A 5494-nucleotide genomic window follows, 5' to 3' on the forward strand; every position below is an offset into this window, starting at 1 on the left:
GCCCTCCCCGACCGCCGCCCCCCCCTCCTCCTCCTCCTCCTCCGTGTTTCTTCGTTTTGTCCTTGTGATTTTCTAGTTTGTTTTATTATCCCCAAGAGTTGTCAATCTGAGATGGCTTTTCTAATGTTTTTGCAAAACTCACCTGATTCAAATTGTCTTCAATTTTAAACTAAGCATTCCATCAGAATGTCTGGCAGTTTAGTATTGAGAGCTGTTAGCTGATCATTTCCTGCTACTATTTACACTTTCTGTGGCTGCACGTTTGGCTGTTAAGTTACATCAGATACTCTCACACCTCACCACCCAGGCAATTTCTTTCTTCATTTGCTGGTTGCTCTGCATAGGCCACTCCAGACCCAACCCAGCTATTCTGATTTTATAAACAAAGCCTTTGCAAGAAGAACTAAACTGCTTCAGACAGTCAGGGACAGCAAGATGGTGTCACAGACTCAGATTCTCATGTTCCTGCTGCTCTGGATATCTGGTGAGAAATTTAAGAATTGCAATCCCTTCAGACTCACATCTTTGTATATAAGAAACTTACGGTCTGTACCAGGGTATAATCTTTCTTAACGATAATATACCAACAAAACACCAGTATATTATACCGACATTTAAATGACAAACTTATTCATAAAGTCTGTGTTTGTATGTATGATCATTGTCTATTCCTGATTACAGGTGTCTGTGGGGAGATCGTGATGACACAGTATCCAGCCTCCCTGGTTGTGTCGGCAGGAAAGAGAGTCACCATCAGCTACAGGTCCAGCCACAGTCTTTATAAAGCCAAAAACAAGAAGAACTACTTGCCCTGATGTAGGAAATCAGGATGCCAGGCCCTAGGGTGAGGTGAGCCTAAAATGTTTAAGTCCAGGCTGCATTCTTTGCTAAAGGTCGGGGCACTGAAAACAGTGGCTCAGATAATCCCTGTCTTGCAGAACACTGCCAGACTGGCAAGAGAAAGCAGTCTGGTCATAAGTGCAGGCTCCCTGCTCTGTGGGAAAGCGTCTTGGTCAACAACCCTTACCTCATTTCCTTGTCCTGAACAAATAACTCAGCTATCCCAGGCTAAGAGATTAGGCCACCTTAAAGGTCTACTCCTGAGCTAAAAGCTAAAAGTTCACCATACTTTTAACTCTAAGAAAGAAAACATTGTGGCCAATAAATTACCAGATGGGCATTGATAACCTTGAGTAAAGTTTAAGAATCCTTCTGGAGCCAACTAACACACTAAATGTCCTGTTTCTTTGTACCCTAAATCTCTGTATGTGACTGCCACATTCCACATGACTGCCTCTGGCCCAAAGCCAGAAGGTCCCCTGCTAAGCAAAGCAAACTTGAGTCCTGACAGCCTGGTACCAGCAGAAGCCAGGACAGGCTCCCAAACACCTGATCTACTGCACATCCACATGGGAATCTAGGGCCCCTGATTGCTTCATAGGCAGTGGGTCTGGACAGATTTCACTCTCACCATCAGTAGTGTCCAGGCTGGAGACTTGGCAGATTATAACTGTCAGCAGCTTTATGAGTATCCTCCCACAAAGCTTCACACTTGAAAACAAACCTCTCAGAGTCTCTCCAGCTGTTTACACTGACCACAGTACTCTTCCTCCATCCCTCCATCTGCCAAACAGCCAGCATGTCTGACTCACTGATAAGAAAGTATGAAGAGCTCAGCAAAAAAAAAAAAAAAAAAAAAAAAAAATTCAATAATATTTGGGTTTTTTGGTATGGAACTTTTTTGGGTTTTTTTGAAACAGGGTTTCCCTCTAGCCCCAGCTGGCCTGGAACTCGCTATGTAGCCCAGGCTGGCCTCAAACTCACAGAGACCTACCTGCCTCTGCCTCCCAAGTGCTGGGACTACAGGTGTGTGCCAATACGCCTGGCTTGGTATGGAATATTTTATGTCAAATAAAGAAAAGATCTGGGTATTGCCTTTGTATTTCTTCTGTAATGATTTACCACAAATTCTGTTGCTTGAACACAAGAAATGTATCTTTTTACAATCCTGGACACCAGAAACCCAACCTAGGACTCCGTGGGCTGAAGGGAAGATGGTGGCAGGCTCCATTCTGCTCTGAAAGCTCTAGAAGAGAGTTTGCCTCTTGTTTTCTCTAGTTCCAAGTGTTCTTACTCATTCCCTTAATGGTGTCCATATCCTCTTACTTTGTATAAATTAAGTGTTTTATTTTATTCTGTTTTATTTATTCTCTCTCTCTCTCTCTCTCTCTTTCCTCTCTCTCTCTCTCTCTCTCTCTCTCTCTGTGTGTGTGTTTGTGAAGGTGTGTGTTTGCCATGACATGTTTGTAGAGGTCAGAGGACAACTTATGGGACTTGATTATTCTTGATTATTTCCTTGCAACATGTGATCAGGGGAGTGAATTCAGGACTGATACAAATCTTGATGGCAAGTGCCTTTAGCTGTAAGAGCCAAATTTCTGGACCTTATTTATTGGTGTATATTCATTTTACACTGATTTCACTAAAGCAGTGTTTTTCAAGTATATCTTATAGTCTGATCATATCCATTTAACTTCTCCATTTCCCCTTTTATTTCCTATTATTTGTCCTTCCCCCCAGATTCATCATGAACAGACACACACACACACACAGAGTTTCCCTACAAAAGAATCCAGGATCCACAAATGAGACAAAGAAAAGTATTTGTGGCTTGTATGTGTGAGGCCACATCTCCTACTGAAGTCCATCTGCTCTCCATTGAAAAGCTTCACTCTCCTCTAGTGATGGATTTGATTTCATGTGAATGTGCTGAACCTTCCAGTTTTTCCATCCCATATCAATTAATAGTATTTAATGATGGTAGAAAGGAAGCATTTCTTGCTCCCAGAGAAACAACGTGCCAACTAATCCCATTCCAGTATTCATTTAAAAACCAATTGAGCACCTATTTTAGAGGTATAGCATGGAACAAGAACAATATGTACTACATAACATTGTCTGAGAGTTTCAAACATGTTCAAGCTGTCTGCTTTAGAATCAACCCTCCTAAATGTGCTTGATGTGACTATGTCTACAGCAGAAACCAGATGTGTCAGGTTTTTCCCTAAGAAAAGCTTGAAGTGTTGTGGGCCATGCTGAGCATTAGATTTTTTTCTTCACAGTAACGAAATACTTGAGGAAAACAACTTAAATTGCTATGCACCTAAGGTGGGGTTGAAATACTATGGAGGAAGTCCATGTGGGGGAAAGATGCTTACCTCCCGGAAGTTGGAGGCAGAAGGAGGTAGAAGAAGAGTCCAGGGACAAAACAACCTCTTCAAAGGCATGGCCTAGTGATGGAACTCCTCAAAGTAGCGCTCATCTCTCACTTTCCACCACCTTCCAATAATGCCACTTAACTATAAACCATTAACAAATTAATCTACTTATTAATTTATAGCCCTCATGATCCAATCACCTTTCAATGGTTGGATTCATCATATGGGAAACAAATATTTTATGTAGGAGCCTTTAGGGATACTACATACATAAAAAAGCAGCAAGAAAATATCTGGTGGGATGCCACTCAGAAAAGAATCTATAGCTGGAATCATTGGTGGAAGTAAACAACATGGATATACACTCTAAATTATAAAAGAAATGCAAAAAATTTAAAAAGAAATGGAAAAACATACTTTTCCTTAGGATAACAATTCGAATATTTTCATGATGTCCTGTGTTAAAGGAAACATCTATATCAGTCACTTGAAACACTGAGGACCGTCATTGTAAGTGCAGGTGGCAGGAAGGTTCAGGTCTCCTTAAATTTCTTGTAGTTCTCTCCTGTCCTTTACAGAACACCTTGCCCAGAATTCCTTCAGGGGTCATGGAATTTGGCCAGAATTCAGGAGGGACAGACTATGACCTAATGTGTTCCTGTTTGTATTTTAGTAGAACAGGATTCCTCCTTGATTGTGTGAAAATGGATGCACTTTAGGAATACTCCTGTGGTAGAATGGGGACAGAGCTTTGCACAGTGTAGTCCAGTCTGCAGTGCAGACTTCAGCACCATCCTGGCTATGAGCTCAGTGGGAAAGTAACTGCTGTATAGATCTCCGAACCTCTCATAACACTGGCACATTGATATTTCTATTGCTGAGTAGTGAATGATCATCCTTTAATTAGCTCATTCTTCCACAAGCCTGTGCCTCAGAAACCTAGGAATGGTATGGCTAGGCTCTCTGCTCAGAATCTTTCATAGTCAGGCGAGGAAGTTGAGTATATCTTGGCACGTGACCCCCTTTACTTCAAGGCCAGCATTAGAGACTGTTTCACATTAAGTTCTGTACATGTCATGAGTATCTTTGATTTCTTTCTCTGATTGTAGACCAGATTTTAAGGGCTCCTTAGATTAGGTCATCTATGTTCAGATAATCTACCTATCTTATTGTTCATCCTAATTAATTACATTTACAAAATTCTTCCAAAGAAATAACAGCTTTCATATTTGACTGCATATCTGGAGCAGTGTTGATACAAAGATTAACAATTTTTGCCCCTGCAAACTTAAAATCTTTATATATATATGTGTGTGTATGCATATATATATAGACATATATAAATTATATATATATATCTTTGTTTAAACTTATATGCTGATTGTATCCCTTTTGGATATTTGGAACTAGGACATATTTAAAGAGTTCATTTTCTTTTTGTCTTTTTGAGACAGGGTCTCTCTGTAGCTCTAGCTGGCCTGGAACTCACTATGTAGAATTGGCTGGCCTTGAACTCACAGAGATCTGCCTGCCTCTGCCTCCCGAGTGCTGGGACTAAAGGCGTGCACCCCCACTCCCAGATAAGAGTTCATGTTTTAACCTCATTAGGTGATTTCAAATAAGAACAGGTAAGAATAGGATAAAAAGCTATCATTTCGGGTGACACAAAACTGAAGATGGCCTCCAACCTTTTGTCTCCTATATGTCATGCATGATATGCACTAAACAGTATTCAATAAAACACGAACCAATTGTGATCACTGCCACAGAAGCTCTCATTGTACTTAGCATAAACCTTAAATTTGCTGGCAGTCTTTCTTGTTCTCCTGGCATCAGGATTGTGCCTGTTTCCACAACCAGTTTTGGTTTTCTTTTTCTTCTGCATGCCCAGTCTATCCTACAAGGCCCCGTGCATTTCTAAAGTGCTTTCCTTGAGCTTTGCATGATGAGGTCCTTCCCTTCAGCCTTGACTCAAGTGGCTGTTTTCAAGAAGGCATTCCTGTCTCCACATTTTGTTGCGTCTTCCACAGGCCTTTTCATGTTCCATCACATCGTCTCTTCTATCATTTTGTCATTCTTATCTGTCTGATAAGTATTCTTTCATGTTGAAAAGAACAATCTGCTGCATTAAACACAAAAAACGCATCGATGTTAGGGAACAGAAAGTTAAATCATGTATTTAGTGCCAGAGAGTATACTTGGAATTCTATAGAAGGAAAGCAAAAGGCCAAAAATGTGTGTGTGTGTGTGTGTGTGTGTGTGTGTGTGTGTGTGTG

The 5494-nt window shown here is 40.8% G+C and overlaps 1 pseudogene; it reads left to right on the top strand.

Moving 5' to 3' along the window:
- The first annotated feature begins 435 nt into the window (after positions 1 to 435).
- Positions 436 to 1556, top strand: LOC103741422 (annotated as a pseudogene).
- The last annotated feature ends 3938 nt before the right edge of the window (positions 1557 to 5494 follow it).

The sequence above is a fragment of the Nannospalax galili genome, unplaced genomic scaffold (genome assembly GCF_000622305.1).
Source record: "Nannospalax galili isolate Female #2095 unplaced genomic scaffold, S.galili_v1.0 scaffold1460, whole genome shotgun sequence".
Classification (NCBI taxonomy): domain Eukaryota; kingdom Metazoa; phylum Chordata; class Mammalia; order Rodentia; family Spalacidae; genus Nannospalax; species Nannospalax galili.